We start from the raw sequence: 13,892 nt of genomic DNA on the forward strand, positions 1-13,892 counted from the left end.
ATCCGAAATATCTGTTCTGAGATTCTACAGAAATAAGGCAATCAAAGAGATCCACTAAATACAGATGTAAATTTGTGAGATGAATTAACAGAACACTAAGCAGTTTCTCAGAAAGCTTCTTTCCAGATTTCATCTGAGGATATTTCCTTTTTCACCACAGCCCTCTATGGGCTTCGAAATATCACTTTGACAATTCCACAAGAACTGTCTTAGCGAAAGTCTTCTTAAGGGGAAAGCTGTAATTCTGTGAGATGATTTCACAGAACACAAAGAAGTTTCTCAGAAAGCTTCTTTCTCTTTGTTATCGGAGGATATTTCCTTTGACCCTCAAGTCTTCGAAGGGATCCGAAATATCTGTTCTCAGATTCCACAGAAATAATGCTAGCAAAGAGATCCACGAAATACACATGTAACACTGTGAGATGAATTAACAGAACACTAAGCAGTTTCTCAGAAAGCTTCTTTCCAGATTTCATCTGAGGATATTTCCTTTTTCACCACAGCCCTCTACGGGCTTCGAAATATCACTTTGACAATTCCACAAGAACTGTCTTAGCGAAAGTCTTCTTGAGGGGAAAGCTGTAACTCTGTGAGATGATTTCACGGAACACAAAGAAGTTTCCCAGAAAGCTTCTTTCTCTTTGTTATCGGAGGATATTTCCTTTGGCCCTGAAGTCTTCGAAGGGATCCGAAATATCTGTTCTCAGATTCCACAGAAATAAGACTAGCAAATAGATCCACGAAATACACATGTAACTCTGTGAGATGAATTAACAGAACACTAAGCAGTTTCTCAGAAAGCTTCTTTCCAGTTTTCATCTGAGGATATTTCCTTTTTCACCATAGCCCTCTATGGGCTTCCAAATATCACTTTGCCATTTCCACAAGAACTGTCTTAGGGAAAGGCTTCTTGAGGGGAAAGCTGTAACTCTGTGAGATGATCTCACAGAACACAAAGAAGTTTCCCAGAAAGCTTCTTTCTCTTTGTTATCGGAGGATATTTCCTTTGGCCCTATAGTCTTCAAAGCTATCCGAAATATCTGTTCTCAGATTCCACAGAATTAAGGCCAGCAAAGAGATCCACGAAATACACATGTAATTCTGTGAGATGAATTAACAGAACACTAAGCAGTTTCTTAGAAAGCTTCTTTCCAGATTTCATCTGAGTAGATATCCTTTTTCACCATAGCTCTCTATGGGCTTCCAAATATCACTTTGCCAATTCCACAAGAACTCTCTTAGCGAAAGGCTTCTTGAGGGGAAAGCTGTAACTCTGTGAGATGATTTCACAGAACACAAAGAAGTTTCTCAGAAAGCTTCTCTCTCTTTGTTATCGGAGGATATTTGCTTTGGCCCTATAGTCTTCAAAGGGATCCAGAATATCTGTTTTCAGATTCCACAGAAATAAGGCCAGCAAAGAGATCCACGAAATACACATGTAACTCTGTGAGATGAATTAAGAGAACACTAAGCAGTTTCTCAGAAAACTTCTTTCCAGATTTCATCTGAGGATATTTCCATGTTCACCATAGCCCTCTATGGGCATCCAAATATCACTTTGCCAATTCCACAAGAACTGTCTTAGCGAAAGGCTGCTTGAAGGGAAAGCTGTAACACAGTGAGACGATTTCACAGAACACAAAGAAGTTTCTCAGAAAGCTTCTTTCTCTTTCTTATCGGAGGATATTTCCTTTGGCCCTACAGTCTTCAAAGGGATCCGAAATATCTGTTCTCAGATTCCACAGAAATAAGGCTAGCAAAGAGATCCACGAAATACACATGTAACTGTCTGAGATGAATTAACAGAACACTAAGCAGTTTCTCAGAAAGCTTCTTTCCAGGTTTCATCTGAGGATATTTCCTTTTTCACCATAGACCTCTATGGGCTTCCAAATATCACTTTGCCAATTCCACAAGAACTGTCTTAGCGAAAGGCTTCTTGAATTGAAAGCTGTAACTCTGTGAGATGATTTCACAGAACACAAAGAAGTTTCTCAGAAAGCTTCTTTCTCTTTGTTATCGTAGGATATTTCCTTTGGCCCTATAGTCTTCAAAGGGATCCGAAATATCTGTTCTCCGATTCCACAGAAATAAGGCTAGCAAAGAGATCCACGAAATACACATGTAACTCTGTGAGATGAATCAAGAGATCACTAAGCAGTTTCTCAGAAAGATTCTTTCCAGATTTCATCTGAGGATATTTCCTTTTTCACCTTAGCCCTCTATGGGCTTCCAAATATCACTTTGCCAATTCCACAAGAACTATCTTAGCGAAAGGCTTCTTGAGGGGAAAGCTGTAACACTGTGAGATGATTTCACAGAACACCAAGGAGTTTCTCAGAAAGCTTCTTTCTCTTTGTTATCGGAGGATATTTCCTTTGGCCCTGAAGTCTTCGAAGGGATCCGAAATATCTGTTCTCAGATTCCACAGAAATAAGACTAGCAAATAGATCCACGAAATACACATGTAACTCCGTGAGATGAATTAACAGAACACTAAGCAGTTTCTCAGAAAGCTTCTTTCCAGTTTTCATCTGAGGATATTTCCTTTTTCACCATAGCCCTCTATGGGCTTCCAAATATCACTTTGCCATTTCCACAAGAACTGTCTTAGGGAAAGGCTTCTTGAGGGGAAAGCTGTAACTCTGTGAGATGATCTCACAGAACACAAAGAAGTTTCCCAGAAAGCTTCTTTCTCTTTGTTATCGGAGGATATTTCCTTTGGCCCTATAGTCTTCAAAGCTATCCGAAATATCTGTTCTCAGATTCCACAGAATAAAGGCCAGCAAAGAGATCCACGAAATACACATGTAATTCTTTGAGATGAATTAACAGAACACTAAGCAGTTTCTTAGAAAGCTTCTTTCCAGATTTCATCTGAGTAGATATCCTTTTTCACCATAGCTCTCTATGGGCTTCCAAATATCACTCTGCCAATTCCACAAGAACTCTCTTAGCGAAAGGCTTCTTGAGGGGAAAGCTGTAACTCTGCGAGATGATTTCACAGAAGACAAAGAAGTTTCTCAGAAAGCTTCTCTCTCTTTGTTATCGGAGGATATTTGCTTTGGCCCTATAGTCTTCAAAGGGATCCAGAATATCTGTTTTCAGATTCCACAGAAATAAGGCCAGCAAAGAGATCCACGAAATACACATGTAACTCTGTGAGATGAATTAAGAGAACACTAAGCAGTTTCTCAGAAAACTTCTTTCCAGATTTCATCTGAGGATATTTCCATGTTCACCATAGCCCTCTATGGGCATCCAAATATCACTTTGCCAATTCCACAAGAACTGTCTTAGCGAAAGGCTGCTTGAAGGGAAAGCTGTAACTCTGTGAGATGATTTCACAGAACACAAAGAAGTTTCTCAGAAAGCTTCTTTCTCTTTCTTATCGGAGGATATTTCCTTTGGCCCTACAGTCTTCAAAGGGATCCGAAATATCTGTTCTCAGATTCCACAGAAATAAGGCTAGCAAAGAGATCCACGAAATACACATGTAACTCTGTGAGATGAATCAAGAGATCACTAAGCAGTTTCTCAGAAAGCTTCTTTCCAGATTTCATCTGAGGATATTTCCTTTTTCACCTTAGCCCTCTATGGGCTTCCAAATATCACTTTGCCAATTCCTCAAGAACTCTCTTAGCGAAAGGCTTCTTGAGGGGAAAGCTGTAACACTGTGAGATGATTTCACAGAACACCAAGGAGTTTCTCAGAAAGCTTCTTTCTCTTTGTTATCGGAGGATATTTCCTTTGGCCCTATAGTCTTCAAAGGGATCCGAAATATCTGTTCTCAGATTCCACAGAAATAAGGCTAGCAAAGAGATCCACGAAATACACATGTAACACTGTGAGATGAATTAACAGAACACTAAGCAGTTTCTCAGAAAGCTTCTTTCCAGATTTCATCTGAGGATATTTCCATTTTCACCATAGCCCTCTAAGGGCTTCCAAATATCACTTTGCCAATTCCACAAGAAATGTCTTAGCGAAAGGTTTCTTGAGGGGAAAGCTGTAACTCTCTGAGATGATTTCACAGAAGTCAAAGAAGTTTCTCAGAAAGCTTCTTTCTCTTTGTTATCGGAGGATATTTCCTTAGGCCCTATAGTCTTCAAAGGGATCCGAAATATCTGTTCTCAGATTCCACAGAAATGAGTCTAGCAAAGAGAGCCACGAAATACACATGTAACTCTGTGAGATGAATGAAAAGAACACTATGCAGTTTCTCAGAAAGCTTCTTTCCAGATTTCATCTGAGGATATTTCCTTTTTCACCATAGCCCTCTATGGGCTTCCAAATATCACTTTGCCAATTCCACAAGAACTGTCCTAGCGAAAGGCTTCTTGAGGGGAAAGCTGTAACTCTGTGAGATGATTTCACAGAACACAAAGAAGTTTCTCAGAAAGCTTCTTTCTCTTTGTTATCGGATGATACTTCCTTTGGCTCTACAGTCTTCAACGCGATCCGAAATATCTGTTCTCAGATTCTACAGAAATAAGGCAATCAAAGAGATCCACTAAATACAGATGTAAATCTGTGAGATGAATTAACAGAACACTAAGCAGTTTCTCAGAAAGCTTCTTTCCAGATTTCATCTGAGGATATTTCCTTTTTCACCACAGCCCTCTATGGGCTTCGAAATATCACTTTGACAATTCCACAAGAACTGTCTTAGCGAAAGTCTTCTTGAGGGGAAAGCTGTAATTCTGTGAGATGATTTCACAGAACACAAAGAAGTTTCTCAGAAAGCTTCTTTCTCTTTGTTATCGGAGGATATTTCCTTTGGCCCTGAAGTCTTCGAAGGGATCCGAAATATCTGTTCTCAGATTCCACAGAAATAAGACTAGCAAATAGATCCACGAAATACACATGTAACTCTGTGAGATGAATTAACAGAACACTAAGCAGTTTCTCAGAAAGCTTCTTTCCAGTTTTCATCTGAGGATATTTCCTTTTTCACCATAGCCCTCTATGGGCTTCCAAATATCACTTTGCCATTTCCACAAGAACTGTCTTAGGGAAAGGCTTCTTGAGGGGAAAGCTGTAACTCTGTGAGATGATCTCACAGAACACAAAGAAGTTTCCCAGAAAGCTTCTTTCTCTTTGTTATCGGAGGATATTTTCTTTGGCCCTATAGTCTTTAAAGCTATCCGAAATATCTGTTCTCAGATTCCACAGAATTAAGGCCAGCAAAGAGATCCACGAAATACACATGTAATTCTGTGAGATGAATTAACAGAACACTAAGCAGTTTCTTAGAAAGCTTCTTTCCAGATTTCATCTGAGTAGATATCCCTTTTCACCATAGCTCTCTATTGGCTTCCAAATATCACTCTGCCAATTCCACAAGAACTGTCTTAGCGAAAGTCTTCTTGAGGGGAAAGCTGTAACTCTGTGAGATGATTTCACAGAACACAAAGAAGTTTCTCAGAAAGCTTCTCTCTCTTTGTTATCGGAGGATATTTGCTTTGGCACTATAGTCTTCAAAGGGATCCAGAATATCTGTTTTCAGATTCCACAGAAATAAGGCCAGCAAAGAGATCCAGGAAATACACATGTAACTCTGTGAGATGAAATAAGAGAACACTAAGCAGTTTCTCAGAAAACTTCTTTACAGATTTCATCTGAGGATATTTCCATTTTCACCATAGCCCTCTATGGGCTACCAAATATCACTTTGCCAATTCCACAAGAACTGTCTTAGCGAAAGGCTGCTTGAATGGAAATCTGTAACTCTGTGAGATGATTTCACAGAACACAAAGAAGTTTCTCAGAAAGCTTCTTTCTCTTTGTTATCAGAGGATATTTCCCTTGGCCCTACAGTCTTCAGAGGGATCCGAAATATCTGTTCTCAGATTCCACAGAAATAAGGCTAGCAAAGAGATCCACGAAACACACATGTAACTGTCTGAGATGAATTAACAGAACACTAAGCAGTTTCTCAGAAAGCTTCTTTCCAGATTTCATCTGAGGATAATTCCTTTTTCACCGTAGCCCTCTATGGGCTTCCAAATATCACTTTGCCAATTCCACAAGAACTGTCCTAGCGAAAGTCTTCTTGAGGGGAAAGCTGTAACTCTGTGAGATGATTTCACAGAACACAAAGAAGTTTCTCAGAAATCTTCTTTCTCTTTGTTATCGGATGATACTTCCTTTGGCTCCACAGTCTTCAATGGGATCCGAAATATCTGTTGTCAGATTCCACAGAAATAAGGCTAGCAAAGAGATCCACGAAATACACATGTAACTCTGTGAGATGAATTAAGAGAACACTAAGCAGTTTCTCAGAAAACTTCTTTCCAGATTTCATCTGAAGATATTTCCATGTTCACCATAGCCCTCTATGGGCAACCAAATATCACTTTGCCAATTCCACAAGAACTGTCTTAGCGAAAGGCTGCTTGAAGGGAAAGCTGTAACTCTCTGAGATGATTTCACAGAACACAAAGAAGTTTCTCAGAAAGCTTCTTTCTCTTTCTTATCGGAGGATATTTCCTTTGGCACTACAGTCTTCAAAGGGATCCGAAATATCTGTTCTCAGATTCCACAGAAATAAGGCTAGCAAAGAGATCCACGAAATACACATGTAACTGTCTGAGATGAATTAACAGAACACTAAGCAGTTTCTCAGAAAGCTTCTTTCCAGGTTTCATCTGAGGATATTTCCTTTTTCACCATAGACCTCTATGGGCTTCCAAATATCACTTTGCCAATTCCACAAGAACTGTCTTAGCGAAAGGCTTCTTGAATTGAAAGCTGTAACTCTGTGAGATGATTTCACAGAACACAAAGAAGTTTCTCAGAAAGCTTCTTTCTCTTTGTTATCGTAGGATATTTCCTTTGGCCCTATAGTCTTCAAAGGGATCCGAAATATCTGTTCTCAGATTCCACAGGAATAAGGCTAGCAAAGAGATCCACGAAATACACATGTAACTCTGTGAGATGAATCAAGAGATCACTAAGCAGTTTCTCAGAAAGATTCTTTCCAGATTTCATTTGAGGATATTTCCTTTTTCATCTTAGCCCTCTATGGGCTTCCAAATATCACTTTGCCAATTCCACAAGAACTCTCTTAGCGAAAGGCTTCTTGAGGGGAAAGCTGTAACACTGTGAGATGATTTCACAGAACACCAAGGAGTTTCTCAGAAAGCTTCTTTCTCTTTGTTATCGGAGGATATTTCCTTTGGCCCTGAAGTCTTCGAAGGGATCCGAAATATCTGTTCTCAGATTCCACAGAAATAAGACTAGCAAGTAGATCCACGAAATACACATGTAACTCTGTGAGATGAATTAACAGAACACTAAGCAGTTTCTCAGAAAGCTTCTTTCCAGTTTTCATCTGAGGATATTTCCTTTTTCACCATAGCCCTCTATGGGCTTCCAAATATCACTTTGCCATTTCCACAAGAACTGTCTTAGGGAAAGGCTTCTTGAGGGGAAAGCTGTAACTCTGTGAGATGATCTCACAGAACACAAAGAAGTTTCCCAGAAAGCTTCTTTCTCTTTGTTATCGGAGGATATTTCCTTTGGCCCTATAGTCTTCAAAGCTATCTGAAATATCTGTTCTCAGATTCCACAGAATTAAGGCCAGCAAAGAGATCCACGAAATACACATGTAATTCTGTGAGATGAATTAACAGAACACTAAGCAGTTTCTTAGAAAGCTTCTTTCCAGATTTCATCTGAGTAGATATCCTTTTTCACCATAGCTCTCTATGGGCTTCCAAATATCACTCTGCCAATTCCACAAGAACTCTCTTAGCGAAAGGCTTCTTGAGGGGAAAGCTGTAACTCTGTGAGATGATTTCACAGAACACAAAGAAGTTTCTCAGAAAGCTTCTCTCTCTTTGTTATCGGAGGATATTTGCTTTGGCCCTATAGTCTTCAAAGGGATCCAGAATATCTGTTTTCAGATTCCACAGAAATAAGGCCAGCAAAGAGATCCACGAAATACACATGTAACTCTGTGAGATGAATTAAGAGAACACTAAGCAGTTTCTCAGAAAACTTCTTTCCAGATTTCATCTGAGGATATTTCCATGTTCACCATAGCCCTCTATGGACATCCAAATATCACTTTGCCTATTCCACAAGAACTGTCTTAGCGAAAGGCTGCTTGAAGGGAAAGCTGTAACTCTGTGAGATGATTTCACAGAACACAAAGAAGTTTCTCAGAAAGCTTCTTTCTCTTTCTTATCGGAGGATATTTCCTTTGGCCCTACAGTCTTCAAAGGGATCCGAAATATCTGTTCTCAGATTCCACAGAAATAAGGCTAGCAAAGAGATCCACGAAATACACATGTAACTGTCTGAGATGAATTAACAGAACACTAAGCAGTTTCTCAGAAAGCTTCTTTCCAGGTTGCATCTGAGGATATTTCCTTTTTCACCATAGACCTCTATGGGCTTCGAAATATCACTTTGCCAATTCCACAAGAACTGTCTTAGCGAAAGGCTTCTTGAATTGAAAGCTGTAACTCTGTGAGATGATTTCACAGAACACGAAGAAGTTTCTCAGAAAGCTTCTTTCTCTTTGATATCGTAGGATATTTCCTTTGGCCCTATAGTCTTCAAAGGGATCCGAAATATCTGTTCTCAGATTCCACAGAAATAAGGCTAGCAAAGAGATCCACGAAATACACATGTAACTCTGTGAGATGAATCAAGAGATCACTAAGCAGTTTCTCAGAAAGCTTCTTTCCAGATTTCATCTGAGGATATTTCCTTTTTCACCTTAGCCCTCTATGGGCTTCCAAATATCACTTTGCCAATTACACAAGAACTCTCTTAGCGAAAGGCTTCTTGAGGGGAAAGCTGTAACACTGTGAGATGATTTCACAGAACACCAAGGAGTTTCTCAGAAAGCTTCTTTCTCTTTGTTATCGGAGGATATTTCCTTTGGCCCTATAGTCTTCAAAGGGATCCGAAATATCTGTTCTCAGATTCCACAGAAATAAGGCTAGCAAAGAGATCCACGAAATACACATGTAACTCTGTGAGATGAATTAACAGAACACTAAGCAGTTTCTCAGAAAGCTTCTTTCCAGATTTCATCTGAGGATATTTCCATTTTCACCATAGCCCTCTATGGGCTTCCAAATATCACTTTGCCAATTCCACAAGAAATGTCTTAGCGAAAGGTTTCTTGAGGGGAAAGCTGTAACTCTCTGAGATGATTTCACAGAAGTCAAAGAAGTTTCTCAGAAAGCTTCTTTCTCTTTGTTATCGGAGGATATTTCCTTAGGCCCTATAGTCTTCAAAGGGATCCGAAATATCTGTTCTCAGATTCCACAGAAATGAGTCTAGCAAAGAGAGCCACGAAATACACATGTAACTCTGTGAGATGAATGAAAAGAACACTATGCAGTTTCTCAGAAAGCTTCTTTCCAGATTTCATCTGAGGATATTTCCTTTTTCACCATAGCCCTCTATGGGCTTCCAAATATCACTTTGCCAATTCCACAAGAACTGTCCTAGCGAAAGGCTTCTTGAGGGGAAAGCTGTAACTCTGTGAGATGATTTCACAGAACACAAAGAAGTTTCTCAGAAAGCTTCTTTCTCTTTGTTATCGGATGATACTTCCTTTGGCTCTACAGTCTTCAATGCGATCCGAAATATCTGTTCTCAGATTCTACAGAAATAAGGCAATCAAAGAGATCCACTAAATACAGATGTAAATCTGTGAGATGAATTAACAGAACACTAAGCAGTTTCTCAGAAAGCTTCTTTCCAGATTTCATCTGAGGATATTTCCTTTTTCACCACAGCCCTCTATGGGCTTCGAAATATCACTTTGACAATTCCACAAGAACTGTCTTAGCGAAAGTCTTCTTGAGGGGAAAGCTGTAATTCTGTGAGATTATTTCACAGAACACAAAGAAGTTTCTCAGAAAGCTTCTTTCTCTTTGTTATCGGAGGATATTTCCTTTGACCCTCAAGTCTTCGAAGGGATCCGAAATATCTGTTCTCAGATTCCACAGAAATAATGCTAGCAAAGAGATCCACGAAATACACATGTAACTCTGTGAGATGAATTAACAGAACACTAAGCAGTTTATCAGAAAGCTTCTTTCCAGATTTCATCTGAGGATATTTCCTTTTTCACCACAGCCCTCTATGGGCTTCGAAATATCACTTTGACAATTCCACAAGAACTGTCTTAGCGAAAGTCTTCTTGAGGGGAAAGCTGTAACTCTGTGAGATGATTTCACGGAACACAAAGAAGTTTCCCAGAAAGCTTCTTTCTCTTTGTTATCGGAGGATATTTCCTTTGGCCCTGAAGTCTTCGAAGGGATCCGAAATATCTGTTCTCAGACTCCACAGAAATAAGACTAGCAAATAGATCCACGAAATACACATGTAACTCTGTGAGATGAATTAACAGAACACTAAGCAGTTTCTCAGAAAGCTTCTTTCCAGTTTTCATCTGAGGATATTTCCTTTTTCACCATAGCCCTCTATGGGCTTCCAAATATCACTTTGCCATTTCCACAAGAACTGTCTTAGGGAAAGGCTTCTTGAGGGGAAAGCTGTAACTCTGTGAGATGATCTCACAGAACACAAAGAAGTTTCCCAGAAAGCTTCTTTCTCTTTGTTATCGGAGGATATTTCCTTTGGCCCTATAGTCTTCAAAGCTATCCGAAATATCTGTTCTCAGATTCCACAGAAATAATGCTAGCAAAGAGATCCACGAAATACACATGTAACTCTGTGAGATGAATTAACAGAACACTAAGCAGTTTCTCAGAAAGCTTCTTTCCAGATTTCATCTGAGGAGATTTCCTTTTTCACCGTAGCCTTCTAAGGGCTTCCAAATATCACTTTGCCAAATAAACAATAACTGTCTTAGCGAAACGCTTCTAGAGGGAAAGATGTAAGTCTGTGAGGTGATTTCACAGAACACAAAGAAGTTTCTCAGAAAGCTTCTTTCTCTTTGTTATCGGAGGATATTTCCTTTGGACCTATAGTCTTCAAAGGGATCCGAAATATCTGTTCTCAGATTCCACAGAAATAAGGCTAGTAAAGAGATCCACGAAATACACATGTAACTCTGTGAGATGAATTAAAAGAACACTGAGCAGTTTCTCAGAAAGCTTCTTTCCAGTTTTCAACTGAGGATATTTCCTTTTTCACCATAGCCCTCTATGGGCTTTCAAATATCACTTTGCCAAATCCAAAAGAACTGTCTTAGCGAAAGGCTTCTTGAGGTGAAAGCTGTAACTCTGTGAGATGATCTCACAGATCACAAAGAAGTTTCTCAGAAAGCTTCTTTCTCTTTGTTATCGGAGGATATTTCCTTTGGCCTTATAGTCTTCAATGGGATCCGAAATATCTTTTCTGAGATTCCACAGAAATAAGGCTAGCAAAGAGATCCACGAAATACACATGTAACTCTCTGAGATGAATTATCAGAACACTAAGCAGTTTCTCAGAAAGCTTCTTTCCAGATTTCATCTGAGGAGATTTCCTTTTTCACCATAGCCCTCTATGGGCTTCCAAATATCACTTTGCCAATTCCACAAGAACTGTCTTAGCGAAAGGCTTCTTGAGGGGAAAGCTGTAACTCTGTGAGATGATTTCATAGAACACAAAGAAGTTTCTCAGAGAACTTCTTTCTCTTTGTTATCGGAGGATATTTCCTTTGGCCCTATAGTCTTCAAAGGGATCCGAAATATCTGTTCTCAGATTCCACAGAAATAAGGCTAGCAAAGAGATCCACGAAATACACATGTAACTCTGTGAGATGAATTAACAGAACACTAAGCAGTTTCTCAGAAAGCTTCTTTCCAGATTTCATCTGAGGATATTTCCATTTTCACCATAGCCCTCTATGGGCTTCCAAATATCACTTTGCCAATTCCACAAGAACTGTCTTAGCGAAATGTTTCTTGAGGGGAAAGCTGTAACTCTCTGAGATGATTTCACAGAAGACAAAGAAGTTTCTCAGAAAGCTTCTTTCTCTTTCTTATCGGAGGATATTTCCTTTGGACCTATAGTCTTCAAAGGGATCCGAAATATCTGTTCTCAGATTACACAGAAATAAGGCTAGCGAAGAGATCGACGAAATACACATGTATCTCTGTGAGATGAATTAACAGAACACTAAGCAGTTTCTCAGAAAGCTTCTTTCCAGATTTCATCTGAGGATATTTCGTTTTTCACCATAGCCGTCTATGGGCTTCCAAATATCACTTTGCCAATTCCACAAGAACTGTCTTAGCGAAAGGCTTCTTGAGGGGAAAGCTGTAACTCTGTGAGATGATTTCACAAAACACCAAGAAGTTTCTCAGAAAGCTTCTTTCTCTTTGTTATCGGAGGATATTTCCTTTGGCCCTATAGTCATCAAAGGGATCCGAAATATCTGTTCTCAGATTCCACAGAAATAAGGCTAGCAAAGAGATCCACGAAATACACATGTAACTCTGTGAGATGAATTAACAGAACACTAAGCAGTTTCTCAGAAAGCTTCTTTCCAGATTTCATCTAAGGATATTTCCATTTTCACCATAGCCCTCTATGGGCTTCCAAATATCACTTTGCCAATTCCACAAGAAATGTCTTAGCGAAAGGTTTCTTGAGGGGAAAGCTGTAACTATCTGAGATGATTTCACAGAAGTCAAAGAAGTTTCTCAGAAAGCTTCTTTCTCTTTGTTATCGGAGGATATTTCCTTAGGCCCTATAGTCTTCAAAGGGATCCGAAATATCTGTTCTCAGATTCCACAGAAATGAGTCTAGCAAAGAGAGCCACGAAATACACATGTAACTCTGTGAGATGAATGAAAAGAACACTATGCAGTTTCTCAGAAAGCTTCTTTCCAGATTTCATCTGAGGATATTTCCTTTTTCACCATAGCCCTCTATGGGCTTCCAAATATCACTTTGCCAATTCCACAAGAACTGTCCTAGCGAAAGGCTTCTTGAGGGGAAAGCTGTAACTCTGTGAGATGATTTCACAGAACACAAAGAAGTTTCTCAGAAAGCTTCTTTCTCTTTGTTATCGGATGATACTTCCTTTGGCTCTACAGTCTTCAATGCGATCCGAAATATCTGTTCTCAGATTCTACAGAAATAAGGCAATCAAAGAGATCCACTAAATACAGATGTAAATCTGTGAGATGAATTAACAGAACACTAAGCAGTTTCTCAGAAAGCTTCTTTCCAGATTTCATCTGAGGATATTTCCTTTTTCACCACAGCCCTCTATGGGCTTCGAAATATCACTTTGACAATTCCACAAGAACTGTCTTAGCGAAAGTCTTCTTGAGGGGAAAGCTGTAATTCTGTGAGATTATTTCACAGAACACAAAGAAGTTTCTCAGAAAGCTTCTTTCTCTTTGTTATCGGAGGATATTTCCTTTGACCCTCAAGTCTTCGAAGGGATCCGAAATATCTGTTCTCAGATTCCACAGAAATAATGCTAGCAAAGAGATCCACGAAATACACATGTAACTCTGTGAGATGAATTAACAGAACACTAAGCAGTTTATCAGAAAGCTTCTTTCCAGATTTCATCTGAGGATATTTCCTTTTTCACCACAGCCCTCTATGGGCTTCGAAATATCACTTTGACAATTCCACAAGAACTGTCTTAGCGAAAGTCTTCTTGAGGGGAAAGCTGTAACTCTGTGAGATGATTTCACGGAACACAAAGAAGTTTCCCAGAAAGCTTCTTTCTCTTTGTTATCGGAGGATATTTCCTTTGGCCCTGAAGTCTTCGAAGGGATCCGAAATATCTGTTCTCAGACTCCACAGAAATAAGACTAGCAAATAGATCCACGAAATACACATGTAACTCTGTGAGATGAATTAACAGAACACTAAGCAGTTTCTCAGAAAGCTTCTTTCCAGTTTTCATCTGAGGATATTTCCTTTTTCACCATAGCCCTCTATGGGCT

Source organism: Macaca fascicularis, chromosome 9, assembly GCF_037993035.2.
Source record: "Macaca fascicularis isolate 582-1 chromosome 9, T2T-MFA8v1.1".
Lineage (NCBI taxonomy): Eukaryota > Metazoa > Chordata > Mammalia > Primates > Cercopithecidae > Macaca > Macaca fascicularis.